Source organism: Mustela putorius, unplaced genomic scaffold, assembly GCF_011764305.1.
Source record: "Mustela putorius furo isolate JIRA1106 unplaced genomic scaffold, ASM1176430v1.1 tig00003834_pilon_pilon_pilon, whole genome shotgun sequence".
Classification (NCBI taxonomy): Eukaryota; Metazoa; Chordata; class Mammalia; order Carnivora; family Mustelidae; genus Mustela; species Mustela putorius.
Window position 1 is genome coordinate 28,979,342 of NW_025421987.1, and position 19,993 is coordinate 28,999,334.

At 37.1% G+C, this 19,993-nt stretch overlaps 1 long non-coding RNA gene across 1 annotated transcript; it reads left to right on the plus strand.

Annotated features, from left to right (window-relative positions):
* The first annotated feature begins 2,912 nt into the window (after positions 1 to 2,912).
* LOC106003706 lies at positions 2,913 to 8,930 on the plus strand. The gene is made up of 3 exons (XR_001176359.2): positions 2,913 to 3,294; positions 4,313 to 4,543; positions 8,618 to 8,930. It is a non-coding gene; the product is annotated as an uncharacterized LOC106003706 (long non-coding RNA).
* The last annotated feature ends 11,063 nt before the right edge of the window (positions 8,931 to 19,993 follow it).

The following is a 19,993-nucleotide window of genomic DNA, read 5'->3' on the forward strand; positions in this document are numbered from 1 at the left end:
CTATGGCCTCATATGGCAGAAAGGGCAAGGAAGCTCTCTGGGGTCTTGTAAAAGGGCACTCATCTTAATCATGAAGGCTCTACTACTGTGATGTAATCTTTTCCCAAAGGTTCTGCCTTCTAATCATGACACTGGAGGTTAGGATTTCAACATATGAATTTGGGGGGACATAAACATTCAGGCTATAATAGGTGGCATCCAACTCAGAGTTCCAAAGTTCCAAAAATACTAAGTCTGGAGGTCAATATACCTTACGTGTGATTGATTCTCAGTTTCTATTTTAAAGGGAAGCTTATTGTCCCTCTCCCTTAGCTTAGAATTTGAGAAAAGATGTATCATCCTTCTGCTTGTATGAAGGATACACAGTCCTTTTACTTCTATTAATTACTCCTGTTATCCTCTCCTCTCTGATCAATCTTTCTTGATTTCTTATCTTTCTTACATAGGGCAGAAGTGGGCTAGAGGCTAAGGGTTGCTGAGATGATTTTGCTTGCCTCTTAGAATATCTGTGGAGAAACTGTGTTTACATGTGTGATCCATTATCCTCAGCTCTGGGTCTCAATAGAAAATAAGAAACCTAATATAACATGCACAATTGTTACAGACTGAAGAATTTGTTCCCCTTAAATTCATATGTTGAAACCCTGCCCCCCAACGTGAAGTTATTAGGAAGTGAGGCCTTTGGAAGATAATTAGGGTTAGATGAGGTAATGAGGGTGGAGATCTCATAAATGGAACTGGTGTCCTTATAAATGCCATCAGAGAACATGCTTCCTCTTTTGGCTCTCCACCATGTAAAGATACAAGGAAAAACCAACAGTCTACAACCTGGAAAATTGTTCTCACAAGAACCAAACATGCTTACAACTCAACCTTGGACTTCCAGCTCCCAGAAAGTGAGGAATTAATTTCTGTTGTTTACAAGCTACCCAGTCTATGGTATTTTTGCTATAGTAGCCTGAATCAAGACAATGGTATACTTTTAAAGAAAACTAAGTCTGCCACAATTCAGGCTGGTTTTACATTACTTTTCATAGACTCCCAGAAGAGATAAGAATCGTAGATGTCGGCTCACCACACGAAGGTTAAATTTACTCTGCAACATCACTATCAATAATTCATTCGGTCTCAACACCTCCAGTCGTGGTGATGACCCACTGTTTTTGGGAACAGCTCTAGTTATCATAAGTCTGTCTGTGTATTAAGCCAAATTTGCTTGCTTCGCTCTAATTTCTTTCCAAGATTTTTCTTTATTCTGTTCTTTGAAGCTGAACAGGACAAACTGTTCTCTCTCTCTCTCTCCCGCTCTCTCTTTTTTAACATGAAAATCTTTAAATATCTAAGGAGAACACAGATGTTTTTCTTCTTCTTTTATCTCTTGAAGACTCAGTAATTCCATTGACTCCAGTTGTTCATACAGGGAAACTTCCCTGTCAATAGAGAGGTCTCTTGTGGACACAGTTCATTTGCCCAGGGAGTTGGACTTACACCAAGTGATTTGGAAGAATTGTCTCCCTTATTTTTGGATACTCCACCCCTCCCAACCCTGAGCTTCTTTTCCTGGTAGAATCCTATTCATTCTTTAGAATTTGGACATCTCCTCTCTGTCTACGTCTGTTCTTAAATATCACTTTATATGTACACCTTTATTTTGGCACATATGACATTGTACCTCGATTTTATCTATTCAGTCATTCATTTATTATTTAGTTTACAGCCCTTTTCCCTACTAAATGCTAAGCTCTTTGAGATAAGAACAATGTGTTGTTATTCATTACAGGATTCCCCTTAGGTCTGGCACAAAGTAGAGCCTTGACAAACGATGTTGAGTGAATGCATGAGTGACTACGAACTAAGACTTGTCTTTTTAGCAGTTATGTGTTATGGTAGAATCATGTTGAGAATGTTGCCAACTTATATTTCTGAGTCTTCGCTTTTGCTCTGCTAAACCAGGTTTTCTCCAATACAGCTACATTATACATGTACACTTTCACCCTATGTATACATTGCAAAATTAAGATCTGGAAAGTATAGATATATTTTAAAGATTTTCTTTATTCATTCGAGAGAGAGTGAGAGAGCACCAGTGGAGGGGGAGGCAAAGGGGGAGGGGCAGAGGAAGAGGGAGTGAGGGAGTAGCAGACTCCCTGCTGAGCAAGGATTCCCAGTACCATGGGATCCTGACCTGAGCTGAAGGCAGAAGCTTAACTGACTGAGCCACCCAGGTACCCCTAAAAAGTATATTTTAATTTAAAATATTTCCATATTATTTTAAACTATTTATTAATCCAGAGTAGACCTTATATTAACTCACAGTACAACAGGTGCTTGAAAAAAATGAAACTTAATATCTTTTAACCTGTCCTTCTTTCTTTCAGATTACCTTCTCCTGGGAGGTTTTATTAGCTATTTATGTAAAACTTCCTGATGTAAGCTATCAGGTGTTTGAGAACCAACAAGGACAACAAGATAAAGCAGAGTTTTTTGTTCCTTTTTGATAGTATCACCCACTGTGGAGGAATGAAAGAGCTTTCTTGCTCCTATTCCCAAATTCTGTGTTTTGGACAATGTGATCTATTTGTTTTCATGTCTGCAACATGTCCACTAGGTTCCTTTAAGTGTTTCTGTGTCTTTTCCTCCCTGAAGACCTGATCAATTTGCTCATTTTGACAGCAACCATTTGGCACAAAGTACCAAAACCACATATGAGCAACCAAAGTATGTTCTCAAGCAGACTTGAGTAGAATAGCAGACAGATAAAATAGAAACTCACTCCTCATCTGGAATTTCCTCTTCCTTTGAACTGTCCTTTACTTCCCCTTTACTTTTCATGTTTGTTTGTTTGCTTGTTTTAAAGCAAAAAAAAAAAAAAAAAAAAAAAAAAAAAAAAAAAATTAAGCCGCTTGGTAATTTCTCTTGCACATTTACTAGGTTCATTGAGTTTATTATGACATGTCATATTGTAAAGTGTGTGGTGTGGGAGCTGTGTTTGGAAAAAAAGGAAAAAAGAAACCACTTGTAACTCTATTTTAACCATTTGTCACAAAATTAGTATTTTTTCCACTAATCATGTCATTATTTCCTGTATGCCCAAGTCTACTTTATTCTCTTCTGGATCCACTTCCCACCTCGACTCCCCTTCTCGAGAGAAGAAATGCTTTATAGTTACATAATGGATCTCCATGGAAAAATCAGCTCAGGTTATATTAAACTTCTTGTACTTGGCTATTTGAAATTTTCATTGTAAGTGCCTGCGAACACAAGGAAGGATGAAAATGGAATGCGAGGAATCAGGTAAAGATTAGTGGACTACTTTGGGATGAGTCTCGAACATTGTTGTGGTGTAAACTTTTGCTTTCATATTTTTAGAGCACTTATCTAAAAATCCTTTTTACAACCAAAGGCAATTTTTCCAACCCCTTGATAATTATCACGAGAAACAGAAGTGTGTTCCAGTAATAGTCTGATTTCTATTTATATGTTATCAACATTTTAAGTAGTTTTCCTCTCTTTCTTCATGCCTGTAAACTCCCTAAATTCAAATTTTGCATTCTTTCCGACATTTAGCACATCGTTGGTGCTCAATAAATGTTTAACAGTTGGGATACTTATGTTTAACAGCTGCAACATTGACTCCAAGGACAGCTGCATTTTAATGGTGTGTGAAGTGATTTATATGTAAGCTGCTAAAACTCATAACTAAAGCACTTAGCACTTTAGGCTCCTCTGGGACTAAAGGTGATAGATTAAGGTAAAATGATATTATTATTTAATTCCGAAAGAGGTAAATTACTCTGGCAAAATGCTATTTGATGTTGCTGGCAAACCACTGTGGTCTAACGCTACACTGACATCAGGAAACATGGCCCAGCGGTTAGAACTGTGGTGTAGGAGGCAGGAGTCCTGGGTACTATTTCTGGTTAATTCACTGACTTCCTGGGTGACCTTGGGCAACTCACTTAACCTCTCCATGCCTCAGTCTCCCTCCTTAGGAATTGAGGAGGGTGAAGATTTTCAACATTCTGTTCTGAAGGGACATTTTAAGAATAAAACTTCGAAATGCTTCATTTGTCATTTTTGCAGTAATGGATGATTTGTTTTTCTCCCAGCTGCATTGCTGGCTGTAGGAAGGCAGTGCATATTAATATGCCCTTAGCTGGAACGCACAAGTGAGTGCTTAGAATGGCCATGGGCTCAGGAGTCTCTATTTCAAAACAGACACTTCTGCCCCATAGCTCTGTTTAATGGCTTAGCTTGATTCCACACTTGTCTATGCACAATTCTTCCCATTTTGCCTTCACTGTTTTTACAGATTCTGAAGAAAAGAAATAAGCACATAAATCAACACATGATGGTAAAAACAGTTTGGATGGTGAATCAAATCTGCCAATGACCAGAGAAGAGCCTGCTCATGTGTTTGGGAAAAATGACAAACGAAACTCAAAACTTAAAGCTTCTGCAGTTCCTTAAGTTGAAGAAAGAGTAGAGGACAACAGAGGGTCCTTATCTCAGTTTGTTTCAGCCCAGAGAGCCTGCTGAATGAGTATGTCATGTAATTGGAGCACAGAGCTTTTCAGATTTTATAGGACCATATTTTGAATTTTAACCACTTTTCTTCCCTCTGCATTCCTGGAATGGCTACTTAGGCTGCTGTTCTTGGCAACGCTTAGGCAGGTAGCAATTCATCCACACTACTTGTCACATGTCAGAAATTAGTAGGTACAAGGTAGGCAGTACACAGTGGAAAAAGAGAGAATAAGAGAATATCACTATGTAAAATCTACTTAGTTTTTTTTTTTAATTTTATTTATTTATTTGACAGACAGAGATCACAAGTAGGCAGAGAGGCAGGCAGAGAGAGAGGAGGAAGCAGGCTCGCTGCTGAGCAGAGAGCCGGATATAGGGCTCAATCCCAGGACCCTGGGATCATGACCTGAGCCGAAGGCAGAGGCTTTAACCCACTGAGCCACCCAGGTGCCCCTTTATTTAGTTTTTGTAAGTTATAGACTAAAATGTTTCACTAAAAATTTTTCCTTATGATTCTTTGTCACTGATGAAAATATATTGGGTTTTCTTGGGAGTATGGAGACTGTCACTGGCTATGATCCTCGTTTTAACTATCTTTACAAAGACAATAATTAGCACACACTTAAATAGTGCAATTGCCCTTGGACAGGGAAATTGAAGTAACCTTGAAGGATACTGGGAAATACAGTGATCATGAAGGTAAAGAAGAAAGATTGTATGGGAGACATAAATATGCTCAGCTACTTTTTTGAGTTTATGAGGTATGGCTACTAGTTACCATGTATTTTATTTTTTTAACTGGTGATAGTTGTATACTATACTGTGATTTATTTCTATTTTGTGATTTTCTTTTTTTTTTTTGCAAAAAGCATCTTAATTTAGGTATGCTTTGTCTAGTATGAGAATATATGCTAAGTTTATAAAACTCACAAATGTGGACTGAAAGGCAAAGAATTGGCTAGGCTTTTATTTACAGCTTTAATCAAGAAATTTATCATGCAATGAATACAACTTTTAATACTAAAATTCCCACAGGAAAAAATAAAATCAATATTATGAGTCTAAGACATTGATTATAGCATAGTAGATTCTAAAACTCTGTTTCTCCCCATTATAATCATTACTTTTTTTTTTTATAATTTTTTTTAAGGTTTTATTTATTTATTTGACAGAGAGAGATCACAGTAGACAGAGAAGCAGGCAGAGAGAGAGAGGGAAGCAGGCTCCCCGCTGAGCAGAGAGCCCGATGCGGGGCTCGATCCCAGGACCCTGAGATCATGACCTGAGCCGAAGGCAGCGGCTTAACCCACTGAGCCACCCAGGCGCCCTATAATCATTACTTTTAAAAAAACATTGTATATAATCATTGCTTTTTCAAGACTTAGGTTAATTTGAGGTATCTTTGGAATGTGACTTTCAGATTTTGGTAGAAGACGAAATAGGTACTAAATGCCAACAAATCCTTATCTGAAAAAAATATGTGTATATATAATACTTAATACAGGTAGTAAGAAGCAAAGATTTTATGACAAATAAGATTTTGTGGCAAATAAAAAGCTATATAAGGAGAGAACTGTTAATGATTCTTAAGAATTTTTTTTTTTTTTTTTTTTTTTTGAGGGAGAGAGCAGCGTGAGGGGATGAAGAAAAGGGAGAGAGAGAATTCTAAGCAGACTCCCCACGGAACACAGAGCCCCCTTGGGACTTAATCTCACAACCCCAAAATCATGACCTGAGCAGAAATCAAGTCAGATGCTTTAACTGACGGGGCCACCCAGGCACCACAATTGTTAAGAACTTTTAATGCTGATTTTATTATGCTGAGTATGAAGGTGTTTTGAGGAAATGACACATCAGATCATGTTGATGTTAACCCACAAAGAAGGTGTGAAAGACAGCAATGGTTAAAAAATACAAAATTTTAAAAAGTAAATAAAATCATTGAATTTCATAAAATATTAAGGTATGAAGCCAGATTTATCCAATGTATAGTCTACCTCAAATCTTTGTGACTCAGTGAAATCAAACAGAGATGAATTATTTGATTAGATTGACTTATGCAGGTAAAAATAACATAATTACTGACTGTCAGGTTTTACCAACAACACTATGAGGTATATGTTACTAACCACAGAGAAGGGTTAAGTAACTCGTCTGAGATCACACAGCCAGTAAGTGATAGAACTGAGACAGCACAAACTGACTTCACACTATGTATTCCCAACTGCTACACTGTGTTCCCACTCCAGGAATTTTGTGAATTCTGCAGACATGGTAGGACTAAAGTGTTAAGATGCTAGCTGGATTTATGCATGCTACAGTGGTCTCCATATTAGCAAAATTACCTTTGAGAGATACAGACTCAGCTATTTTTCCCTATCCACGATACACGTAAACGCGGATACGCACACAGATAAACACGTTATCAGCTTGTAAGGTAATTCTCCAGTGTAATAATACTATCTCAGAATTGTAAAGATCTACAAGTAATTTGAAAAAGCTCACATTAATGTATTTATGTCAAGAACCCCAAGGGTCTGAAAAAGCACCCTACTTACAAGCTAAGGGTTAGCCTACCATAGACTCATGAATGCTCGAAAGAGATGATTTCTGTGTTAGAGACAAAGGCCTTGGTTATTCTTGGCTAAACAGGCAGCATAGGCTTCATGTTTACATTGATACCCTTCCCCCCTACCAGATCGCAAGGGAATCACTCAGACACAGATCTAGGTAGATGCTGTGCACACAGTGTTTTTGTATCACAGCTGAGAAATCCCAGTCTTTAAAGGGGCTGCAAGCAAACCAGCCCAACACTTGCCTGGAGGGCCACCTCACTGTGTTTTATTACTGTTCTTAGAGTGGGCAGCAAAGAAAACTCCCTGCTGCCCAGGAGGGTGACACCATCTATATCTTCCAAGGCTGCTTTTCACTGTCAAAAAGAATGTCTTAAAAGACATTTTGGAAAAGATATCTGGGATAAAAGTTATTAGTAACTCTGCTGACAAGATATGCACATTCACATAGAGACCCATAGAGCACTGTCTCCTGGCCATATATTCTTTTCCATAATCCTTGCTGTCTCATTTGACACAAATTCTGTGAGATTTATAGGGTAAATCTCAATCTTATATTTTCTATTTTATAGATTTTTCTAATTATAAAATGATTCTATTGACTAGATAAGACTGATATAGCTTCTGTAACCTAAAAATAATTTAGTTGATGAAGTATGTTGGTATTTGAAAAAAAATCCCAAATAGACAAATTGATATTGAAGGATAATAATTCTTATAAAATAAAGGATTAATGTAAAAGGGTTTCCCCCCCAAATACTATTTTATATTCTTGGCTTATTTTTTTATTAGCTATTTGACCAGGGGCAAAGGAGATAGGGTCAGGGTATGTATTGGTAATCACTGACAATTGAAGGAGGAATAGAAATAAAAATAATATACTTCGTAATTTACATTATTAATCAATAGAAAAAGAAATAGAAAATTGATCTGAATTGATACCCTATGGAGGACTACACCTTTTATGTTAAGCAATGTAAGCCTGTATAGAAATACCATTACATGCATAATGCACTTAGCTGCCCAGGTTCCAGCGTGTATAACTTCTAAGTGCACTCAATTCTGAGACCAAGACATCCTTTAATAATTGGACGAGTTTAAACCCTAATGAATGTGTTCTACTCCAGGAATTTCAAAGTAATTTGCCTACTATTATGAGGCTCTTTAATTTAGACAAGGCAGGTTAGATTTCAGCCCACTTTGATGAACAAAATTAAGCGACAGAAAGTTGGTTATTTGTCTATCATTAATGAACAAAGAAGAGATATGAATGTGGTGTCATGTAGGGGGTGTGTGAGGGCTGGAGATAGGATGGCTCTCATTTTCTGTCTTAGCTCCTACACGAAGTGATAAAAAAACAAAACAAAACAAGGAAGCCAGAGGAAGTCTCTGCCAGCTTGAAGTGAATTAAAGCAAGCAGCCAAAGGGCAGTGAATAGTGTTGATCATTTACTCAGAAGTACTCTTTGGGTCTGTGGCTATTTCAACACCAAATGAGATTATTGTTTCTCATTTTAGGAAGCCTTTCCATTATTATTGATGACCGACACAAGCAGAAAAATGGCCACGATTGTACAACATCCAAAATATATTTGCAGTAAATTCTGGAAGATTTGGCCTCATCCATCAATTGAATAGGTTGTCCTAAATACAAAAGATCATTCAGCTCACAGCATCTGTGTAGTTGTTGACAAGCTATCATTGTTCAGTGGGACATTTAAACCTTGTCCTTCAGCAAAGTGAAATAAGGGAAACATTCTCATCAAAAGTCAAAATCTAAAAAGCAAAATTTGACTGTCAAATGGTCAAGTATGTTAAAGGTGAAAAATAAAGCTGCTCAAACACTTAGGTCTTTTTTTAGACTCTTGTTTCCCTGGTGCATGGAGTCTGAGGCATGGCTCCTTTTCAGTCACGTTTCATAATTCTTTGTTCACCTACACATAAGCTCTGGACGAATAACAGTAAGGTCATGTTAACAAATTTATACACATTTCTAATCACTGCGTGGTTATTAGTTTGGGGTCTATTTTAATGACTAGATCTTTAAACCTTGTGTTGCTTTTTACCAATTCCCAGCTCAGAGATATGTTACAGAATGAATGCGAATTCAGGATGAAAGATCAATATGAACTTAATTCAATTCAATGCTGAAGATACTTTATTAATTATTCTTTTTATAGGATTTAGCAGACCCACACCTATAATAATTGCAAAAAATAGTAGCAAAGATGATATAAGTAATATATTTTGTCATTCAGGTAAGTCCTAGTAGAAATGTATCATCTAAAATTTTGGTTAAATATTGCCTTTACTTGGGGGTAAGGTAGGGTTGTCAGATAAAATGTGAGATGACTAGTTAAATTTAGATTTCAAATAAAAGATTATTTTCTTTTCAGTATGTGTATGTTCAAAATATTGCATAGGACAGACTTAATTCTAAAATAGTCTTTTGGTCTAAAATTCAAATTAAACTATCAAAATCTCTTGTTTCCTCCTAAATCTGGCAACTCTAGAGTGAGGGAAAGTCAGTGTTTGAAAATAGGAAGATTCTATTGAAGTCTCAAATAGAAAAGGTGAGGACATAGCTGTTAAGGCAGCAAGGCAGCTCTGGTAAGGTTTTTCTTATCCGTCCCGTTTATCAAACAAACAAGATACCAGTACCATTTGTCCTCATCACAGTCCTGGCCCATTCTTTGAAGTCCTCTGTTTTTTTTTTTTTTTTTTCCCCTAACACTTCAAAAGTCAATTCATCACTCTGCTTGGAGATTTAGTTTTCCCCAAGTATCAGGCAGCCGCGAGATGGCAGCATCAGCCCATCATACCCCACCCCCTCCCCAGCAACCCGAAGCCAATTTTTTGTACCTTGTCCTCTTTCTCTTAGCAGGTTTCAGCTTGTCACTTTTCTTCTTCCTCTTTGTTTTCTATTTTTACTTTTATTCAAATGCCAGAAAAACCAGCTGGTTGAAGAAGTCATGTGGTGCTCCACACGTTTGTCGCAGGGGGTGCTGTGACTGAAAAGTTTAACTGATTTTCTAGGCTGCCGGGCTGAATATCAGGCAGGAGGGCAAAGGGACACATGCTTTGAAAGCTGCGGCTGGGTTGATGAGGACACAGAGTTTGACTGTACTCCGCTAAGCCCTGGACACAAGGCCGGTCCTCCTGCATGTGGGAATCTCTCTCGGCTTCTGGCAAAGATAGCCAGGAACAAGGAAGTGGGGTCGGGAGCTCAGGTGAAACTTCCCCAAAACTGGGGTTCGATTTTTAGTGGCAGTGATGTATTCTTTTTTTCAGGAAATGAAGTTTATGTTGACAGAAATAAAGTCATTGAATTGCCAAGCTGTATACACAGAGGTGTCAGGAATTGATCTTGAATTTGTAGAGTGAGTTGAGTACTCAAGAGGTTTGTTTTTTTTTTTTTTTTAAGTTGTGCAAAAGGAGAACTTCACCATTTTGTTAAAGAAAGAATCTCTTAAGATTCTTGCTCCAAGGAAAAAGAGAGTTGGAGAATACTGTGAAGAAAATGGCTTAAGTGAGTTTGAATTCCATTCTTGTCCTTACTAGGCACACATTATCCACATAGTGAAAAACACTCCTCACACTGAAATTTGTACCTCCCAATCTCTGCGTCTCGTCCCTATTCTTGTGCTGGCCCCCAGCCACTGTGGTACCCAGTAGGATCTGTAGGAGATGTCTGTGCAAAGGTTTTGCTGTTGATATTGACTAATACTGCTGTCTCAGAATCCACACATTAGTTCTTTCCAGGGATATAACATTTTTCATTTGACTATTCCAGGTTAGAAACATAGTTTAAACATAGTTTATCCTATTTGTACTACTTCATTGTTCTTCATGTTTGTCAACATAAAATTAGGTATGATATATATATTAAGCTGGATATTTCTCTTTATACTTCTTTGATTTAGTGGAGAAAATCAAGTACAAGACTCCTTTAACATGTTTGACATAGAACTCTTGAATTCTTTTTTGGCTTACAAACGGTAATACTAAGGGAGTCTTCTCTGAGCACAATGGACTTGATCTTTGCCACCACCAGCAACCAGCTGTTGAGCAATGAATGAGACTGAGTAAAGGGGAGAGCCTGGTACAGAGCTCTGCAACTTGCTATGTTGGCCCAGCCTCCCATTTCCTTTTAATCAGTTCTGGACGCTTCCTGGAGAAGAGTAGAGAGCTTAAGGTTATCATGAGAATCTTTAACCCACTAGATAGCTCCTGAATCTAGGAATAGGTCAGTTGGCTGTTTCTTCTTGCCCTGGAATGTTTAAAACAGGTAATTCTATATATAAAATTCTATTTTGTATATATATATATATATATATATATTATATATATATATCTCCATAAATTATTTATTTTCTTCTGTTCTGGTAGTTATAAGCAAATGGTTTTTCTTAAAGGAGTTTTTAATACCATATATAAAGAGATTGCCAAATAAACAAATACAGATTACTTTTCAATAACATTTTCCAATAACATTAGGATATTCATTCATTCACTCATTCATATTTTATTTATTTGACAAATATTTGTTGCATATCATGGTCACAGGGAAACAAAACAAAAAGATCAATCTGGATATTGCTCCAGCCTTCATGGAACTTAAAGTACATAGGATCATAGGATGGTTTATTTTAATGGGAAATATATATATATATATATATATATATATATATACACTGTAATATAGTGGAACAAGGAAAACTAACATTCAATGAGTACCTCCTTTTAAAGGCATATGTTATCTCATTTCTCACCTCTAGCTGTAGAATACCATCTTATGTCATGAACACATTGACACTCATATATACCACTTTTTAAAAAAATATTTGAGAGAGAGAAAGAGTGATAGAGGCAGAGCATAAGCAGGGGAGAGGAGGCAGAGGGAGAGGCACAAGGAGAAACAGACTCCCCCACTTAGCAGGGAGTCCAATGTGGGGCTCAATGCTAGGACCTTGAGATCATGACTTGAGCCACCCAGGTGCCCCATGTTTACTACATTTAAACAATTATTTATAAAATTTATCTGGTAGGAAAAGGTCAGTTTATCTCCTAATTATAAACTCTATTCAAACACTTATTCAACAACAAACATTTGCTGAAAAACTATTTACTGCCAGATGTGATATAGTGGGTAGTCTGGTAAATAAGTAGTTGTAACAATTTTGTTTGTTTAAGATTTTATTTATTTGTCTGAGACAGAGAGAGAGAGAACAAGCAGGGAGTGCTGAAGGCAGAGGGAAAAGCAGGGATCCCCACTGAGCAAGGATCCCAGGACTACCTGATCTGAAGGCAGACATTTAACCAACTGACCCACCCAGGCACCCCAGTTGTAACAATTCTAAATTAGAACTATGAATTTACTGTTTAAATATTAATTAGAACCAGTCATCTTGGCAAAGAAGAGACATTCTTTCTTCTGTGGATACAGGATTCTTGGATCTGTATTTCCTAAATGAGTGAGGCCTGCTCTACAGGATGGGGAAAGTCTGTGTGCAGAGGAAGGGGGACAGCTATGCCACCTGTACCCAGGTCTCCAAGAGAGCTGCAGAACATGGGTCTTATGCCCAAGATAAAATCTGTCTTCTACCCCATTTCATAATAACTGTAATATGAAAACTGAAGGTGGGGTTTATATAGATAAATAGGTATTTGCACACTCCTTTCTCTAAATGTTGGAAAATTATGTTTGCTAAAACGATTTGATTAGAAAATAGTAATTGTAGTTTTTTTTAAAGATTTTATTTATTTGTCAGAGAGAGAGAGAGAGCACAAGCAGGGGGAATAGCAGGCAGAGGGAGAAGTGGGCTCTGAACTGAGGAAGGATCCTGAAGTGGGATCATGACCTAAACCGAATCAGACGCTTAACTGACTGAGCCACCCAAGCATCCCGAAAGTAATAATTGTTACTTTGACATTCAAAATAATATCTGGTGGGCTAGCAGATATCTACCCATTTGCTTCTATTGAGTCTCCCTCTCCCTTCCTCTCTAAAAATTCTGGAAGTTGATCACTAAGCATATTAGAAAACCTTTCTCCTGGGATTGGAGAAGTAATGAAGCATCATCATACACTGTCCTTTGCCTAGCCAAGGGTGGTGGAGAAAAGTTCTCACAAGGGTGTGGGCATAAGCTGCCTTTTCAAAATTCATCTAAAATGACAGTGGACAATTTTCTGTAGACAAAGCATGATAGGACCACAGCTTTGATGGTTTTCTGAAATCCTATGGATTAAAACTTCAGAAAACTTTGCCCCTATTTCATCCCAAAACTTGCGCCTGTAAACTCAATACAGCTAAATATAAATGGAAATGTAGATGGAAATTTTTTTACCCCTTTAACATAAAATGCCTTTCATTTGATTTCTCTTCATGGCTGCCAAGTTGAGTAGATAGATAGATATACTGCAGCTTGTGGTTTCTGGATTTTGTTGCAAATGTTGGAGCAAGGGGTTGATACATGTAGCAATGGCAACAGCTGCTTTAAAAAAAAAAAGCATAAAAGGGAATGAAATGATTTAAAATAAACAGTAGTTACATTTATGATATACGTACTGCCTGGGTATTTTTAATTTTCCTTGCCTTGGCTAAAAATGAAACACTCATACAGATAGCAGTAAAATAACTATATTCCAAATTCAAGTGTTCATGCCTCAAAAGTATGAGCCTTCTTTAAACCTTTTTAAAATTTTTATTTCATCTTTTTTCATTGCATTAGGCTTAATTTTCCTGTAAATGTTATCATATTTACTTAAATTTTGAAAACGTGACAATTTTACAGCAAATTTTAAGGTTGACTCTATTTATGAAGTAGATAATATCAATAAAAAATTGCTAAGTATTTATTTTGCTCTTCAATTACCTAATTACCTACCTCTTATTTTCAACAGTTAGTAATGTCATGAGTCATATAATAGGTGACATCTGAAATGGCATTTTCTTTTACTTCTCGAACTTTCAAGATGGATCTTTGAGTGATCTCCCTATAAATACGAGTAACTTTTTTCCAAGGATGGTTTCTCTAACTTTCTCTAACTTTGAGATTGGCAAAAACAACATTGTTCTTTAGCACCTTTTTTTTCCCTTAAAGATTTTATTTATTTATTTATTTATTAAGATTTATTTATTTATTTTTGATAAACATATAACGTATTTTTATCCCCAGGGGTACAGGTCTGTGAATCACCACGTTTACACATTTCACAGCACCCATCATAGCACATACCCTCCCTAATGTCCATATCCCCACCACCCTCTCCCGTCCCCCCTCCCCCCAGTAACCCTCAGTCTGTTTTGTGAGATTAAGAGTCACTTATGGTTTGTCTCCCTCCCAATCCCATCTTCTTTCACTTTTTCTTTTCCTACCCCCAAATCCCCCCACATAGCAGCTCCACTTCTTCATATCGGGAGATCATATGATAGTTGTCTTTCTCTGATTCACTTATTTCGCTAAGCATAATACCCTCTAGTTCCATCCATGTCGTTGCAAATGGCAAGATTTCATTTCTTTTGATGGCTGCATTATATATATATATATATATATATATATATATATATATATATATACCACATCTTCTTTATCCATTCATCTATTAATGGACATCTAGGTTCTTTCCATAGTTTGGCTATTGTGGACATTGCTGCTATAAACATTTGGGTGCATGTGCCCCTTCGGAGCACCACATTTGTATCTTTAGGATATATACCCAGTAGTGCAATCGCTGGGTCATAGGGTAGTTCTATTTTCAGTTTTTTGAGGAACCTCCACACTGTTTTCCAGAGTGTTTGCATCAGCTTGCATTCCCACCAACAGTGTAGGAGGGTTCCCCTCTCTCCACATCCTCGCCAGCATCTGTCATTTCTTGACTTGTTAATTTTAGCCATTCTGACTGGTGTGAGGTGGTATCTCATTGTGCTTTTGATGTGTATTTCCCTGTTGCCGAGTGATGTGGAGCATTTTTTCATGTGTTTGTTGGCCATCTGGATGTCTTCTTTGAAGAAATGTCTGGTCATGTCCTCTGCCCATTTCTTGATTGGATTATTTGTTCTTTGGGTATTGAGTTTGGTACGTTCTTTATAGATTTTGGATACTAGCCCTTAATCTAATATGTCGTTTGCAAATATTTCCCATTCTGTCAGTTGTCTTTTGGTTTTGTTAACTGTTTCCTTTGCTGTGCAAAAGCTTTTGATCTTGATGAAATCCCAATAGTTCATTTTTGCCCTTGGTTCTGTTCTCTTTGGCGATGTTCCTAGGAAGAAGTTGCTGCAGTTGAGGTCAAAGAGGTTGCTACCTGTGTTCTCCTCAAGGATTTTGATGGATTCCTTTCTCACGTTGAGGTCCTTCATCCGTTTTGAGTCTATTTATGTGTGTGGTGTAAGGAAATAGTCCAATTTCATTTTTCTGCATGTGGCTGTCCAATTCTCCCAGCACCATTTGTTGAAAAGGCTGTCTTTTTCCGTTGGGTATTCTTTTCTGCTTTGTTGAAGATTAACCACAGAGTTGAAGGTCCATTTCTGGGCTCTCTATTCTGTTCCATAGATCTATGTGTCTGTTTTTGTGCCAGTACCATACTGTCTTGATGATGATAGCTTTGTAATAGAGCTTGAATTCTGGAATTGTGATGCCACCAACTTTGGCTTTCTTTTTCAATATTCCTTTGGCTATTTGAGGTCTTTTCTAGTTCCATATAAATTTTTTTTTTAAAGACTTTTTCTTCATTTATCCGACAGAGATCACAAGCAGGCAGAGAGGCAGGCAGAGAGAGAGGAGGAAGCAGGCTCCCTGCAGAGCAGAAAGCCCAATGTGGGGCTCGATCCCAGGATCCTGGGATCATGACCTGAGCCGAAGGCAGAGGCCCAACCCACTGAGCCACCCAGGTGCCCCTAGGATTGTTTGTTCTATTTCTTTGAAAAAAAATGGATGGTATTTTGATAGGGATTGCATTAAATGTGTAAATTGTTTTAGGTAGAACAGACATTTTCACAATATTTGTTCTTCCAGTCCAGAAGCATGGAACATTTTTTCATTTCTTTGTGTCTTCCTCAATTTCTTTCATGAGTACTTTATAGTTTTCTGAGTATAGATTCTTTGCCTCTTTGGTTAGGTTTATTCCTAGGTATCTTATGGTTTTGGGTGCAATTATAAATTTGACTGACTCTTTAATTTCTCTTTCTTCTGTCTTGTTGTTAGTGTAAAGAAATGCAACTGATTTCTGTGCATTGACTTTATATCCTGACACTTTACTGAATTCCTGTACAAGTTCTAGCAGTTTCGGAGTGGAGCCTTTTGGGTTTTCTACATATAGTATCATATCATCTGCAAAGAGTATCATATCATCTGCAAAGAAAATCTTCTTTGCTGATTTGGATGCCTTTAATTTCTTTTTGTTGTCTGATTGCTGAAGCTAGGACTTCTAGTACTATGTTGAACAGCAGTGGTGATAACGGACATCCTTGTCGTGTTCCTGAACTTAGCAGAAAGCTTTCATTTATTTATTTATTTGACAGAGAGAAAGGTCACAAATAGGCAGAGAGGCAGACAGAGAGAGGGGGGAATCAGGCTCCCCGTTGAGCAGAGGGCCCAATGCGGGCCTCGATCCCAGGATCCTGAGATCATGACCTGAGCCGAAGGCAGAGGCTTAAACCACTGAGCCACCCAGGCACCCTCTTTAGTATCTTTTTAAAATGAGTGTTTTCTGGTCACATTGCTTACAAAATAAGAGACCATGAAAACCAGAATAGATGATTAAAGACCATGTGGTCCAAATATTGGACTGGAGACATGGAAGGCCTTTCCCCATCTCTTTGAACCAAAGCAAAGTGAGAGAGGAAGCCAGAATTAGAAACAAAATCCCAAGTTTCAGTGACCAATGAGCTTTTTACATTAAAAACAAAACAAAACAAAAAACTGTGTTCTCAGGGCCTGATATTAACCAAAAGATACTACTTCTTCCTAAGATTTTACTCACACATACACATGTGTGGCCTTGAGCACTCAGAAAAAATAGAACCGGTTCTTAGATTTTAGGTCTTAATTATCCCACTCATTTTTCACCTTCTCCCTGGGAGACAAGTTAGATTACTGCTTCTGTATTACTGACAAGGAAATTGAGGTACAAAGAGAGGAGGTAAGAAGCACAATAAGACACTTCAAATTCTGATTGAGGAAAAGGTTTTGTTTCAAAAGGTCTTTTGTAAATCTATTGTTTGCAACTCAGAATTCATTTTCCCATAAAAAGTCAAGTCATGCATAATGGTTGAGTGTCTATTAAGAAAACATCTAGAATATCTATTTAATATACCTTTTATCCAGAATGCAGCTCTAAGTGAAGATTGGTATAGAGTATATGCATGTCATTTTTAATGACACTTCTATGGGGAAAATAGATTAAATTCATCATGGGAAATTGGGATGCACAGAATATCACTTACAGGGCTAACTTACTTTCTCTAGTTCAAAGAGATGGGGGAAGTCCCTCATTGTCTCCAGCTATAAAGACTGGCTAGCCTCACAATAATGGAGGTTTGGACCACATGGTCTTTAATCATCTATTCTGGTTTTCATAGTCTCTTATTTTGTGAACAATATGATCAGAAAACATTCATTTTATATAGTCATTAATGTAATACTTGTTACATACTTGTTACATACTTGTTACATACTAGGGTATATTTATTCTTTTCTTCCATCTCATTTTTTCTTATATCTTTTCCTAAACTTTTGTCAGTAAAGAAAAAAGAAGTGGCCTTTATCAGGTGTCTTGGTTATCAGGTGTCTTTATCAATATGTCTTGCCTCCCAACACATTCAGAGCCAAGGAAAGCAGAGGAAGAAGGAATGGTTGGGTGTTTTAGGTTGGGATGAGTAGAAAGATTATGCTACTTGTACTTTGAAGGTTTATCCAGATTTTAAAAGAGGTGAAACTTATACATTGTGGTTGGCTCTCTTTTTTAAAATAATTGAATTTATGAACGGAAACCTAGGTCAAAAAGTAAATAAAATTATTTAAGATGAGAACAGAAATAAACCAAATTAAAGATTTTCAAAAGCTTAGACATACCACAAACATCACGAACTCCCAAACAACCTAACATTTTTCTTAATTAATTCTCTGCCACAAGTTTTTAATCCTTTTCCCCCACATATTTTGGCTGCCTTCTCTTTGGCATTTTATATGTCCATGATTTAATAATATCACTTCTCTATCTATAGAAGGACAATTTACTCTTTCTTCTATCATGATTAATTTTTATTGATATTGGGGTACATAAATATGTAATTTCACATACAGGTATGTTTATAGTTTATAATGTTATTACAGGTTTGTGATCTCAAAGGAACATATGGAAATACATTCTATTTTATGTGATTCTCATTAAAAAAGTGTTATACATTTATACTTGTATATGATGCACTTAAATATATTTCTGATAGGATGAAACTTCCATTTTGACTAGGTATTAATGAGAACTGAATCCTCTTTTTATACTTTTACTCTCCAATGACTGCAAGAATTTCCCATAGATTGGCTTCTGACACATCACCTTTCAAACCTTCTTTCTTCCCTACTTACCACTTATTCCTGGTGCAGGGCACTGGGGGAAACATTCCTATAGCTCTATGTCAAGATGCAAGGGAATCAATATAGGAGGTAATAGGAGTATTCCCAGAATACTCCTAAACTGGGGTAGCTAGCAACAACTTAATAAGAATTGAAAGGACTATGAAATCACAAAAATATATTACACTAGATACACTGAATATGCACCCAAAATTCTCTTTCACTGGATTTTCACAGTGTCATGGCTCTCCAAACTCTCCCAACAGGAGGGAAATTCAGAGTGGAAAGAACTAGCTGTGCTAATGGACTCTGGTTAAAATACCCTAGTTTTGTAGGGCTCACGGTGACATCTGACCACAATTGTTAATGACCTGTTCACATGAGGAGTCTTAAAGCTGAAGCATTAGTAGTAGCTTGATGGTAAATCTACCTCAACATACTTTCTCTTCTTTTTGTCACTGTTCTCCAGACTCTTAACTCATGGCCTATAGAAGGGGATCGGTTTGCTCTTTCTCAGTAGAGGATTCATTTCTCATTAATACTTGGTCAAAATAGAAATTCAATCTAGTCAGGAATATATTTAATAATGCCTTTATCCATACCATAAATGATATGCAGTTTATTTTAGACTTAACACAGACTAGATTTAATATGGACTGATAAAAAATAGTGAAATTTTTTGTGGCTTTTTTACCTTTATTTTATTTTACTAAGATTTTATTCATTTGAGACTGAGAGACACAGAAAGAGAGCATGAGAAGGGAGAGAGGCAGAGGGGAAAGGAGAGAGGCAGAGGGAGAGGGAGAGGCAGACTCCCTGCTGAGTTTGGAACCTGATTTGATTTGGGGCTCCCTCCCAGGACTTTGAGATCATGACTTGAGCCAAAGGCAGATGTACAATCATTTGAGCCACCCAGGAGCCCCTTTATTTTTATTTTTAAAGATAGTTTCTTAGAGTGGTTTTAAGTTCACAATGAATTTGAGAGGGTACAGAGCTTTTTTATGTACCTTTGCCCACCCCCCTCCGTCCCCGGCCCAACATGTTCACCTTCCAACTTTTCTTAAGGAATTAGAAAATCCTGACCCTAGGTGGTTAAAAAAATTCAGAACAAACTATTTTCTCATTTCTTTTCTCCTTCCTTCCTTCTCCTGTCTTTTTTCCTTTCCTCATTCCTTCCTTCCCTCCTTCCTACTACTTTTTTCCTTATTTCTCATTTATTAAGAACCTCAGAAATCTACAGTCAGTTTAATCATAATCTTTAGTTCATTACACACCATCATCTTTCTTGCATGCATTATCTTCTTTTTATATTAAATATCTT